At 38.7% G+C, this 14,786-nt stretch overlaps 1 protein-coding gene across 1 annotated transcript in view; it reads right to left on the bottom strand.

Annotated features, from left to right (window-relative positions):
- Positions 1 to 11,889: 11,889 nt before the first annotated feature.
- The window catches only part of LOC116674208 (gamma-aminobutyric acid receptor subunit beta-3), a 61,489-nt gene continuing 58,592 nt past the window's right edge, over positions 11,890 to 14,786 (bottom strand). The window contains exon 11 of the mRNA XM_032506763.1: positions 11,890 to 14,786. This exon is cut by the window's right edge and continues 710 nt beyond it. The gene's annotated coding sequence lies outside the window, so the exon portion shown is untranslated.

Here is a 14,786-nt window from a genome sequence, read left to right as displayed (position 1 = left end):
TTTGTGAGAACCACAATTTTTTTTTTTTTTTTTTTTAAACTGAAAACTGGTCAATTTCACCCAAGGACAACATGAGGGTTAAGTAAGTAGGTAACTATAGCTGCTAATATTTTCCACGGCTGTAAATGTTTTATTTTGAAGGCCAAGTCGAGTTATTTCCAATTTTGGTCTGACTCTGGCTAACTTGATGGGGGAGAATTCCACGGATTGAGCAAACGTGATGACGCAAATGCATATGAAAATTGTAAATAAACAGGCCTCAAGGTGGAGCTAAAGCCCTTTATAGCACTGACCTGCTTGATGTTTACATTCAAAGACATGTCATAAAAATGTAAACAATTCCATGATTACTAAGTGGGTTGCATTTTAAAACATTGTGTAGTTCCTTTTTTTTTTGTTTATTATTAAAGTTAGCAGTAAAAAAAAAATTAGCCAACGCTGCTCGAGCAAGATTTCACAGCTAGAACTCATGTTGTTGCACAGAGACAATCTGGTCTTGAATAAAAGACGAATGGACACATCTCTGTGATCTATAGACTCTTTGGCATTCCGTAGTATAACGATGGTATAATGTTAGCTTCTGTGTTATTATATGTTAAAGCCTTAGTGTGATAAGTAACTTTTGAATGGAATAATGACAACAACAACAAATAGAATTCATTAGTAAAAATGGCAGATTGCATCGCTGTCCCTGCTGTTATATGCCAATGACAAAATGCTACAGTACATTTAACAAAACAAGCATTTTCTGGAGCTTTAACTTCAACACAGACAGCAAGTGCTATGGACTAACAGCTTTTTTATAGTCTTTTTTTCAAGATGCATTCACTTGCTATGCAACAACCTGTAGAAGTCAAACCCATGTTGTAGATTATTACTCACAGATTTAAGATGTAGTCTTACTCTTTTGGATAGTTTGAACTTTTGCTGCATTGTTGCAATGCTTTTTCAATTACCAACAGATTTACACCATACAACAAGCAGGTCCTAAACACCCTGAGCTCTTTAAAAAAACAGCCCTCTCCTGCAGAGAATAACCTCAGATGGATGTCATGGTTTTTGCTCTAGGTTGTGAGTGTACTGGGGGGATTGCACTTCTGCAATATGTTGCCAACTTTAACAGCTCTCTGTTTAAAACTTAAAAATAGCACGGTTGCCATTTCACAGTCAAGATATTTTAGCTTGCTTATGTGTGTTTGTTACTCAGGGCCAACGATTCTGTGATTTCGTTAGAATTCCTATAGATGATGCAGGTTTGTGTCTTTACTCAAATCGGAAGTTTCCTCTATCATGTGTTTTCGCCTCTGGGCTAATCCTGGATCAGCAATGCTGTGGATCAGCGCACAATAGGCTCTTGGTACGTTTATGAGCACTGGAGTTCCAAGGATAAAGCTCAAAGAGGTTCAGAAACCATTACGGGTTGACTTTAAAGGGATAGTTCATGTTTTTAGAAAGATGTACAAAGCCTTTACAGCTGTGTTTGGCCTTTAGAATAATGGGAATGTAGGGCATGTGATGCATTGCTGATAGAGTGTTTGAGTGCGATTTTTCACCAACAGCATTTGTAACTAAATTTCGTTAAATGCCAAATGCTAAAACGCTAAAACTTAAGCAGTGCCTATACTTTCTTGAAAGAACTCCAGTGTGTGATTAGACGATGTTCCTACTCTCCTATATCTGCCCAATCTACTACATTAATACACTTACCATTCCTTCAATTTGCCATTAAAGCCACCCTAAACAGAGTGAACACTGAGAACACAGCGAGGTATTGATAAAAGGCTCTTTTTGAATTAAATATTAATCCCATTCGCTAAGAAGGGGATTACAGTAGTGCATGTATCAGTTTAGCAGCTCATGCTGAGACAGAGAGGGTAAAAAAGAATCAGACGAAATGTGAAAAAGACGTGAAGTGTGATGCAAAAAAGAAATCTCCTGCATCATAAAGTGTTTTGCCCTTTGCAAGGCAGCAGGCATTAGCAGAATTAAGGATCAACGTGTAGTAGTGATATATGAGTTCCTGCCTGCACCTTTTTAAAGCAGCAGACCTGCATAAGAGTAAAGAGGGCTTGAAATCATTTGCCCAGCTGCTGTTACAACCCCACTTTCAGATCCCATAATTGTGCTTCAGAACATCCATCACACACACACACACACACACACACACACACACACACACACACACACACACACATACTTGCCAGAAGACACCCACTCATGCACACACACACCCACGCACACAATCAGGATGTTGTTACTTGGCAACATCATTTCAAGGTAAATAGGTGCTGTAAGAAAGGTGTTATATAAAGAACTGTGAAGAAGATAGAGAAAGAGCAGTGGGTGTGAGATGCTGCTGCTTTTCAACGTGGTCGACTCTGAAAAGCTTTGCTTGGGTGTTTTGTTAGAGGCTGATGGGGCCGTGTATTACAGGAGGTAACATCTGGAAGCGTTGCGAGGACACAAGCAGCAATCTAATTGTCCAGCTGCAATTTTATTTCAAGTCGATTTAAATTTCATATGTGGAAAATTGCATTAAAAGGAAGGCTGTATAAAGGACTTAACAACATTTCCAAAATGCTACATACATTATACATTGTTACAAAAATGATCATAATTCCGTCTCTACAGCATAACACTGAAACAGTAATTGTAAGGGACTGTGTGAACATTTTTAAGGACGGCGAGGCCGGTTTAAAAAAGGGTAAGGGGGAGGGGGGTGTTTTGTTGCAGAGGACTACACCGTATTTTTTTTGGTATTGGTAATTAAACATAATTTATAGCAATAGTCATGCCCACAATCACAAAAAGGAAAAGGTCAATTTGGCAAAAGACCTCATAATCTTTTCCCGTTGATAATGTCAGACAAAGAGACTGTTGCTGGGTCTCAATTTGGTTACGTCTGTGAGTACACTTACATGTACACTGTGTACACCATGTACTCTTATGGTTCAGCCTGATGGACAGGGTCAGATTGACATGTGCACACATCAGGGGTGTGGTGGTAATTAAGCCCAACAAGCTGCAGCTGGTGTTTGACTCAATTAAAGGCAGGGTAGGTGATGTTGAAAAGCTAGCAGGTAGCATTTCCTCAGATTCCAGCAGATACAGATGACAGATCCCGCAGACAAAGCCCATTACTTATGTATTGCTGTGTAAAAGTGTAAAGATCATATCAAACAATAGATTCTAAAAAGTGTATATTGGAAATGGTTACCAACCCTGCCTGTAAGTCCGACAAGTTCCACACTGGTAGGCTGAAGAACCCCTCATCTTCCCCCCCCCCGCCTACCCTTAAGACATGTATTTATCTGAAAATAGATGCGTGTGGGTTCATACTGTTTTGGTGCATAGACCATAACACATTAGCATGCACAACTTTTTCTTTTTAAGGCATCAATTAATAAAGACTTCATAGTTTTCTGACTTTGAAATGTATTGAATTAATGAATTTTAAAAGCCTATAACAAGACGTTGATATCTAGATAAAAAATGAAGACTTTGCGTGCATTCTTCATAAGTGATTGCACTTCTTTTATCATAATATACCAACTTCAAACATCTGTAAAAAAATATATATATCAACATTTAAAAGGATAATAAGCTGCCAATATTTGGAGCCCACACTGGCTGTATATGAGAATAGGGCAGTAATTGAAAAAGTGTAAATAAGCTGAAACTCCGTCCATGAAATTGGACCCTGCACAGTACAAACTACAAACATGGAGTAATTTAACGTGTAATTATGATGTCTATGGCCCTATCGACCCAGGCTAAATAAAACGTCTTTTAAATAACCGTCAGTATGAGAGACAAGCAGCTGCTAATTAGCAAGAAATGTGAAAACAGAGAGCATTAATCCCCGGTACACGCCTCTCTGTGTCTGCAGATGAATCTGGGGGTTGGGGTTGGGGGTGCAGCATACAAGTAAGCATGTATACTGTATGTACTTAAAGCATCCAGCAGATGGCAGAAAACACTAGGTGTTGAAGTGCCATATTTTTGAATCTTACCTTATTGTGAAAACGCATTAATTGTCACTTCTCCTATTTAAAGAATTGTAATTTTCAATCATACCTGTGAAATTCAGATATCCTCATGCACGTTGGTGTGATGATTACCATTGCATTCAAATTCATTGTTCTGAGTCAAAAATTGTGCATTCAATTTCTCAGAAAAAAACCAACCTAACCTATGAAATACATTTTCCTATTTCTTAATTTAACAGTTTTTTCCCCCATATTTTTCTCTGTAGAAGAGCATGTTGACACTCACTGTGTGACTCGATTAGAATCCTGCAACCTGAATGATAAAACACACTTGTCAACCTTTTTGGAGATTTATGGAGACATTTAAAACAAAACAAGGCTCACTTTTGTGTCTAGGCTCCCGCTATCCGTGGCAGCCACGGCTCACTTTGTACTGATTATAATGAGCCTAGGGAATAAAAAAAAAAGCTCCTGCGAATAATGTCTGAACACAGAAAATGTGTACTCACAAACAAAATGCGGCTGTTGCATTTTGTCTAAAAACGGTCTATAAATAATTCATGAAACCATGATATACTGACATTTAAATTATTCCACCGTATCTGGCATCTTTCTTAAGATTTTTGTAGAAGTTCAAAGTTTGTATAGTGACTTGAGTGCAAGTAAAACTCAGGAAACAGTGGTAAAGTGCACTAATTACATTTAATGTTGGAGAACTTCAGTTAGACTTTGGAATGACTGAAGCTGTCTAAATCAAAAGAGATCAAGTGTTTTTATACTCAAACTGAAGTTTCCAAACTCCTCATGTAGCATACATTGGGGTTTAATTTAGTCCATTTCTGAACCCACAGAGGAACCTGCTTTTCCTGAAACCTGTCCACTAGTTGTCCTCAGTGTGTTTCCCACCCAAAAATCCTCAATTGATGTTCCCATTTCTACACACCTGCTCCTCATTACTCATCACACCAAGTATATATTGACCTCCAGCCCAGCAATCCCACATTGGCCAGATTCTCTGTGTTTCATCAGCTTGTTTGATGTATATGTATGTGTGACACTTTATTGTAGTGCCTAAGCCGCTTTTGGTTTTGTCAGTGTACCTGACTGACTTATGTGTTTTGACTAAGTTAAGAGTGTTTTTGACCCAACCCCTGTTTCACGCATCTGCATTTGAATTCTCAATTTTATGCCAGTTCAGTTGTTAATTTTTTTTATTTATTCTGTAAAGTGGATATGGCTAAAGAGTTAGCTAACAGTAGCTTACCTTAACGTTGAGTAGACACGGAGCAACATTAGCATTAATTTTGTAGACAATGTATGTCCAATATTCCATTTAGCCAGTTTGGTCTCCAACATCCCCGGAGATAGACATCTGTATCATTATCACTTCTAAATGCTCAAGCTAGTAGTTAACTTCCTCTGATAGCCATCTGGTGCTGGGCAGGTCGTGTACATGGGGTTTCTCAGCTTTTTAACTCTAAACAATGACACCAAATACCAGTATGTCATCAGCTGTGGTTACACACAATTGTGAGTACTTTGACTTATGTTTGTAGGGTGCATCTAAAAGCGGATAATGCAAACCAAAATACAAAGATAATGATCCTATTGGGGCCACTGACATTTAAAAATGTATCTAGGAGTTAAGTGGATAAGTGTCTAGCCTCCTGTCAATTACAGTGTGCCAATTTACGTAATCAAATTTAATGAAATTTTCATCTGATGATGTCTAGTAAATCAAATAGCCTGACACCACTGTATTCTCCGAAGAGAGCTGAAGAACTACTGATGCAGATATGCAATCATGTTTAATTAAACACTAGTGCTATGCCGTTCAAAATTTGTCACTTCGGAACAACCAATTGCTTGGCCTGCAATATTGACGCTTGCAGTTTTCTCGCGAACCGTTCATTCAAGCAACGTAACACTCAGCACTGTGCTTCCTGGGTCCTGAGCAACACACCTGTTCTTTACGGAGCGTGAGCCGTACCCAGCATGCCATTCAGGGGTGTAACGGTTAATAGTAGGTCCCCTCTCAATACACTACACAGTGTGTACATGACACGCTACTAATAAATATGTCCTGTAGATCTCAAGAGCTCACAACACTGACTTGGGTCTTCAGCAAGGAAGTCAATCGGATAAACTGTGGTCTAGAGGACCGATATACATACATACATACATACATACATACATACAGAGACTCCTTCCTTTTTAGATGGATAACATTAGTTTGGGTTACATGTTATAGCCACAAATGTAAAGCTAGACTGTCTAAAATCTTCCTTTCCAGTTTGACAAAGCAAAACAGTGGTCAATATTCCCTTTAATCTTTTTCCAAAGAGCCTGTTTTTTTCTTAATTATTGCAATAAGCAGATGTGACTCAAGATATGAGTGAGTTCTTTCTGGGTCATATATAATAAGACTTGTTATTCTCTGTAGCATTGAACACTTAGGGAATAGCCCTTTTAAATGTTTAATGATTCAGGGATATGTAGTTGCATCTTCAAGAAAAGTTTATTGTCTAGAGACTTAAGGGTTTCATTGTAGGACGGATGAGCCATCAAATTGTTGTCTTGTACCGTATGTCCTTGCTTGCCAGTTGATGCAGTGAAGTGTCTTACAAAATAAAAGACAGGTTATAATGACAGACCAGAAAGAAGGTGCATGCAGGAGAGGGGATAATGAGTGTTGATGACGGAAAGGGAGCATGCGAGACGAGGGTTAGAACAGTAAAGGAGAAGTAGGCTAATACGGTTGTGCTGCTGCTGTTGTGTATCATTGAGTTCATAAAACAGAAAGGCATCATCAAAAAGCACATAGAAGAGTCAATGTATTCCCCCCAGTCTCCGAGACAGTCTTTTGATGCTGAACACACTTTCTTTCTCTCTCCATCCTCCCATTCTCCCTCCTACTCTCTCCCACGCTCCCTCCATTGCTCGCCATGCTGTTGATGAATTAAAAGAAAGTATGTCAGTTGGCAGGCAGGGAGGGAGGAAAGAAAAAAGACATCAGAAAGAATTCATTCAGTGAGTTTCTCAACAAGAAACAAGGGCTGAATCTTCTCCACCTCGTGAGTTTTCGCTGCTTGAATGTGGTTATTTGGGTCGGCCATCAGAGCTGAGAACACACGTTGATCTGTCCACTTAGCACTTCTGACAAAAACGCAACAAAACATGGGACAAATCTATTGCTAAGCTCATTCATATTTCAATCAGAACAACCTGGCACCAGTGTCTACGGGTGCCTCGTTTTTAACAAGCAGCACTAAAAACATCTACTACAGCCCAGACTCTGGAAGCTGTTGCTATGCGACTGTTGAGGGCTTGTTTTGGAGTACATTATAGCACCGCTATGCTAAAAGTCTTTATGTCGCAGCAATTGATGTTCTGAGTGCTACAACATGGCAAGCTCTCATCACTGCATGGTGTGGGCAAGCATATTACGTTCCATTTAAATAAACCGAGAGAAGACGTGGCTGTTATGAAGTAGGTTAATGTTCCCATTAATGCAACTTGTCTTTTAGGGTTATAAAACTAGATTCTAGTATATAGTTTAAACATTTGCTGAAATTTAACATAACTTTTGTGTAAGTGAGACCATGGGCCAGGTGAACGTGCATTTGTAAATGTAGCGCTGTCAGCGCCATGTGATACGTCAGCTCACGTCGTATTTACCTAACCTCCAGTTCATTGGGTAATCAGGGCCTTTCTCCGCCCATTATACTGTAAATTGTGCACATTTGAAGGCGCAATTGAATGGCCGGTGTCAAAGAAATCCTGCTTGATGCGTGTCAATTTGACATTAGTGGTGGGTAAATGTATGTGCGCTGTAGCAAAGCGTTAAGTCCTTGGGCTGTGATAGGCTGTGTGCAGACTGAGATATTCCCACTGCTGATGCTATGACTGTTTGATATTATCCTGATGAATTTTGTAGGTTTTACATAATGTAGCGAGGAGTTTAACAACTGTTGGAATGGAATGTGAATGCTGAGTCAGAGATTCGATTTGATTTCTTCCAGTAACTGTAATATTGATGTTAACGAGTATTTATCAAATTGATTAAAAATCCTTTCAGCTTGTCTACTTGACCTATGTCTTTGTCTTGCTCGGGTTGCTGCTGCCATTTCACCAGGAGGAAACCCGCTTGCGGCTGGTTTACACCTGCTTTTCAGAAGAGGAGAATTTTCTCCGCAAAATAAAGGCGCGCTGTCACGGAACGTTTTTGTAATACATAACAATTTTCACACCCTATGTTGCGTCCCGGTTACCCCTCGACGTTGGGACGTAACAGGCGCACTTTGCGCTTCCCCTCCCATCTTTTTATGGGGAACTCCCACTATTCCCTTCAGCCTTCCATAAATGCATATGCATGAAATGGAAAAGTGCAATTTGCCATTTTCAGCTCCCGTGACTGGCATTCTGCGCTCTTACCTCAGTGTGGCCTGTTTGTACATACCTCGCCATGCTTTTACATGCACATTGCGAAACAAATACAACTGAAGTGGACACAAAAGCATGAATACGTCTGGCCCTAGCAGAATTTAGCTACACAGCAAAACGTTTTCTAACATTAGACACCATAAGCTACAGTTCATAAAGAGCGGCCATCACACAACATTTTTCACCAGGCGTAGATCATCGCAGGCTGAACGTCACAGCTCAACAGACGAGGCAAATCCATGGGCGAGTTGGGGGTCGTAGTTAATAAGGAAGTTTTCTGATATAAGGACGAAGAGGACCAAATGGTGTAGATGTTTTAGATAGCAGAGATTATTATTATTATTATTTTAGAAGCGAGTTAGCAATGAATTAAGTACCCAAGATACCACATTTCTAAATTGTTGTTGGAGCTGTATTTTTTTATTTAATTTTTACCAAGTGCTGTAGTATTTACAGTAACTATGGAAACATAGGCTAGCCCCACAACTTCAGGACTAAGCTCTCCATCTAACGTTTGCTGCTATTAGCTCAGTTTAGCCACCATGAGCTACTGTTTATACTGCTAAGCAATAAAATAACAACTTACCTGAAAATACCAATTCATTCATAGTCTTGCTTTAAGTTAACAAATATCTATTTGCTAGCAGGTTAACATGTTTGGTCCAGAGTGACATGTCTCAACAACTATTGGATGGGTTGTCATGACATGTGGTTCAGACATTCATGTTCAGCCCAGGACAACTTGTAATACAATAACATTAAGTAATTTACCACAATGATACAGAGCATCTCATAAAGCTCCACTCTGCTTAAGGTCAAGCCTCCACCACCCCCCCCCACCCCCATTAAGTTGTTTGAGACTTATTGCCTGTGAACGAAGAACTATGATTTTTTATGTAGTTTTGACAATATTCATCACCCTTGATATCTGAGCTTTATTATAACTCTTTGAGCAATTATGCAGATCTAGATCCTTTGCACTGCCACATAATGATGTCAAGCTTAGAGGCTACTGCCTTTATCCATTCTAGTTATTACTTGCCATGTTTTTTTTCCTTTTCCATGTGTGTGTGAACAGCTTGTTCCTTTTAAAAGCTTAAGGATCAGGATCCAGACCGAGTCAGTAAGATCAATATGATTGATAGCAAGGCAAACCGAGGAGGCTGCTTGTAAAATATTGTTTCTTTTCTTCCAATAACCTTTTGTTGACTTTTACTTTAGGGCCCCCTGAAGTGCTCTTTATTAGTGACTTGGCACCGAGGTCCTCTATCAATATCTCAGCCTCTCATTGACCTCCCGAGAAACGGGCAGGACAGTACGCGGAAATATGAACTTAAATCCTTTATTTATTCATTATTTATCTGTTTGGATGTTCTAAAATAAGGACCGGGGGTGAGGTTGTTTTCAACACAGCAAAGGAACCTGACAAAGTTGAAGAGTAGGAGGATGTTTGTATTTTTTTCCCTCTCAAAACTGAGAACAGAAATGATCTGGGGACCTGATGTGCTAGAAACATTTTGACAGCAGAAGTTGCAAATCTGTGCTTTGAACGTGATAGTACAGAGACAAGAACTGTTGGTGCTGTGAGTAGGAAGTAAGGCAGGTATTTACGGCTGGATAAACAGACTTATTGACTGGACAACACATAGAAGCTTGTCCCGTTTTGCAACATCTTAGCCATCAACGCAATCTAACCCTTCCACTTGCCTGAGTATCCAATAATTAGATAAAGTGTTCCCATATAGCCCTTGTGAATGGCCAGGCATCATTAGAGCATATTCAAACTGTCAAAAGAGTGTAAGTTGCTTCTCTTTGGGGGGTTAAGCCTTGTTCTAGAGACAACATGTGCCTAGTTATCAATACCAGCACCCCTCACAAGCCCCCCCCCCCTCAAACTGCTGAACGATGATTTTCTTTAATGATTAATTTAATGATAAACTCTGCAATATAGCTTGGGGTTAGAATCCCTATACATTATAAAGGAAAGGGATTAAAAATATATCACGCGTACCCCAAGGGACTCATACTGTGGAGAGTGGGGGGGGGGGGGTTAGAAAGCCAAGCTCAGCATTTTCTTAAGTCATTGTGCATAAATAGTGTAATATGGCCTATACATCTTCTCTCTCATTCAACATTCTGTTTCCGAAGACAATGTTTTTAAATACTGTATATGTGTCAAAGGAGGTTTGAAATGGGATGCATCTAGCTATGATCTCACCGCCACCAAATTTATGCGGCCGTTTATAATAATTTGGAAGAATGTGAACAATATGACAAGACAGTGAGTTTTTGAACATTTCATTCTGAAGGAGAGCCTGATGAGAGAGACACTTTATGATAATATAAAGTATTAAGTATATTATTATGATGTGTTGTCTTTGTTACACAGATGACGAGTGAGGTCATTCTAAGTTTTGGATTTGAAAGTTATCATCAGTTAAATCATACAAGTCTCTAAATTGGAAAATGAACAAACTCTAGTGCACTTGGTACCGAACCAAGAGCCACCTTTTTTAGGCGGACCACAGTTCTGTTGTGTGGTCCGCACCGGAGTTCTGATTAGCTCACACACCACCCTGAAACTGACCCGATTTTCTGACGAAATGCTCCAAGGTTCGGACAAACAGCTCAGGTGTGAATGCACCCTCATGCTGTAGATATTGCATGAATGCCGCGTTTATATGGTTGTTTTCTGGGTGAGGACTGTCTGGTGCATGTATATACAAAGACACAAACTGTGCAACATTAGTACATACACTAACATTAAATTGATTCATTTTAGTTAAGCTAGCCATCTCATCACCACATAAGAATATTTTCTGATGGGTCTGCTTGTTAATTTACAGGATGTGTTAAAGTCAACTGCATTACTGAATAAAACCACTGGTTAATCAAAATGTACAGGGTCTGGAGATAGGAATGATTTAGCTCACACTTAAAACATTATTTTAAGATTGTGTCCATATCTGTGTTTAGGATTACTATTCGTCCAATATGGTCACCACACAAAAGACATTTTAGGTACAAGCTGATATTGTAAAGACTTGAACACTTGATATCAATTGGAAAAAACCTTAAACAAAAATAAAAACATTTTCAGATGGTCATACTACTTTTTTTAACACCTAAAGAAATCGTCATGAACTTTGTGGCACTTGAGCAAAAAATGGACAAGTTACAACGCTGAATAATAACCTCCAACTGCAGAGTGTCACTTTTTGTCAATCTTTATTTATCTGGGGAACTAGTGTACTCCTATTTAACAACACTCTGCCACACATTCATAAAGTTCACTTTATACACAAAATATGTCCAACTTGGAGTCAACTGTCACTGTGTAGCTGCACTGAAACAGACAGGGATTGAGTGCCTTGCTTAAGGGAACCTGAATAGTTAAAGACAATACATTCCCAACAATTTTGGGGATATGTACAGGCAACATTTTAATAAAATTGTATTGTATGTTTGAAATCACTGTTTATTGTATTAGCTTGCTCTAAATGTACAGTATATGGAGATTCATACGGAGTGTCATGCATGCTCGCAATAGCAAATACACAGGTACAATGGATATCATTTATTTGATGGTTTAACATGATAATCTATTGAAAAAGGAAGAGAAACATACAGAGATATACAGTATAAATCTAAGCCTAAATACAATTTGTGGCAGCACAGAACATTTCACATTCCATTATGGGATCAAGGCCATACAACACCTGAAGTCTTTGACTCCTTATTTTTGTTACTTTTTTCTTTTTTATTCCAGGCTCACATGGCATATTGTCATCTCTAAAATGAGCAGCTCTCATGAGTGAGTTTGCAAAATATCGTCTTTTTTTTCTTTTTTTAATCTTCCCAAGTTATGAATTGTAGTCGCATGCATGATAAACGAGTATCGAGAGTTACCGCATCTCCCTTTTCAACTGCACTATAAAGTTTGGTAATTAAAATAATGCACCAATGACCAACTGCAAAAAAACCTGACCCATAAGCAATTGTTTATATCAAAGTGAAACAGTATGCGAGGAAGTAAAACATTTTCCAGCTTCAGTGTTCCAGAAATGTTGTCATATTCGTAGAAATGTCCTCGTTCAACCAACACAAAGCAGCTTGGTCAGAGTTGGACAAACTGGTTCTCTGTCTTAACAACCATGGATGCACGAGATCACGACACAAAGCTCTGTCGAGACATCCTCTCTACAAAAAGACCCGATTTGACGTATCCATGCAGGTTGAAAATGTTTCTACCAGAAAAAATTGTGCCGATTCCATGGCTTTATAAATCTGTTTTATAAACATACAGAGACTAGAGGGCTATACCAGACAGAAGTTTTAGTATGTCCATTGCTAGCTAGCTTACAGCTAACATACAGTTGGTACATTGGCTGTTTGGGGCGAATTAACACAAATTTGTATGCATGACACAAGGTAAAAACTCACTTGGAAATCTTTCTGAATACACCTTTAGCAGGATCTTATTATATGTATAATTTCTTGGACCCAGGTCATATGTATGCACACACATATGTCACATATGCCCCGTCTACACAGTAGAAAACAGGTTCAAGGAAAAAAACTGCAAGAAACTTGGGGTCACTTGAATGTGGAATCAATGAGAGCCCTAATTAATCCGAGTTGAGGTCAATCCTGTTTCCAGAAAGAAAATTGCATTTATGCAGGAACAATCCAAGTACAATACATTCAGTTCTTAGTCATATATCAATCAATCTGTACACATAAAACTTTTGTTAAATTGATCCCATTGTTTTCAAGTAGCATTTTTTTTTAATTTATTCTACATGTATTCTCGTACATGCACAAACGATGAATGTATGCATTGTATCAATGGCAGATTTACATCATCGCCCATGAGTTGTAACTGGTTTGAGTGCTCTGCGACCTTAGGTGGGATGGCACACAGTTCATCAAAAGAGTGGGACAGGAGAGCTATTTTTATCCACAAAACTATTATACGTTGACATTTGCCCATGGACGAGCAAGCAGCACAGAAAATAAATGGTCTACCCACACCCTTCCTATCTTAAGCTCTCCTTATCCATTTCCCATCTCTCGCGTACACACACACACACGCACACGCACACACTCTTAAAACACCATTTCTTCCCTCTCTTTCTTCGTCACTTGTAAGAATGGGCGTGTTACATTCTGATGGAGAAATGATGACCATGGCTCATTATCCTCTCCCTGAAGGATGCATACAGTCATTACATTCAGCGCTAGCATGTGCTTATTAGTCGACAGACCGGTTATGTGGTCTGTCTGCAGAATCAATGAAATCCATTTGCATCTGCTGCTGTATGGCGGGGCATACACTAACTCTAAAATGCTGGGTGAACATACATACAGTGTCTAGTGTGGTCTTCAACATGGCCGGATGTTTGATAAGATATTCAGAGTGCCCCACAAAAAAACTAAACTGATGCTTGAAACTGACAGGTCTCTTTTTTTTGTGTCTTTTTTGCACTAAATATTCTGACAGTTAATAGTCAGTATGACAATCACAAAATGCTCAGATCAATTTCATTTTGGGTTGTACACACAGTATATATAGAGTTATATATACAAAAAAAATGGATTTCATTCCTCACCATAACGCAGTTAGTGTTGAGCAAAAAAAAAAAAAAGACGGGTGAGGAAAGTCAAAGGAATACCTGAAGACACAGAGTACAAAAATATCATAAAATTTCAAGGGTTCAGTAACCATGTCGCCCAAAAGGCCCTTGGCAGTTGTTTTAAATGAAAGTAAGACCATTTTTAGAAGAATTTTGATAAATTTGAGTGCAATTATGTCATGCTATCACTTGAAGCACTACCAGAAGGTAGTAGTGAAAAAATGGCAGTTTTATTTTGTATTTGTGCTTTCTTTTCCTTATCAAGTTACCAAAAAGGATATTCCAGGGACACTTTTCTTTGTCAAGAAAAAGATGTCAAATAGCAAAAGATTCAGAACCTGAGTCACAATCATCCTGAACGGAGGGTAAAATCCTCAACTTTAAATTATTATTTTTGGGTAAAGTTTTACCAGATAAACAAATGACATGGTTATTAGCAAGTATTCCGTATATTCTTAACGCTATAAACAAATACACATCAACAGAGTCTTCTGTAAAGTTGTGACATGATCCAAGGCAAAAAGGAGTCATTTCTTCACTATGGTTGATCATTACATGCATTAATAGTGCATATAGTACCAGTCAAACATACATTAGTTTGTTTAATGGACTTTTAGGAATTGCCTGCATTTATCTGACCACCTGTGTAGTATAAAGTTGTTGTTTTTTTTATTAGAAAAATCACTGCTATTGTTTTTTTTTTTTGCTAATTCTGTAT

The sequence above is a fragment of the Etheostoma spectabile genome, chromosome 24, assembly GCF_008692095.1.
Source record: "Etheostoma spectabile isolate EspeVRDwgs_2016 chromosome 24, UIUC_Espe_1.0, whole genome shotgun sequence".
NCBI lineage: Eukaryota > Metazoa > Chordata > Actinopteri > Perciformes > Percidae > Etheostoma > Etheostoma spectabile.
This window is presented reverse-complemented; position numbering and strand designations above follow the sequence as displayed.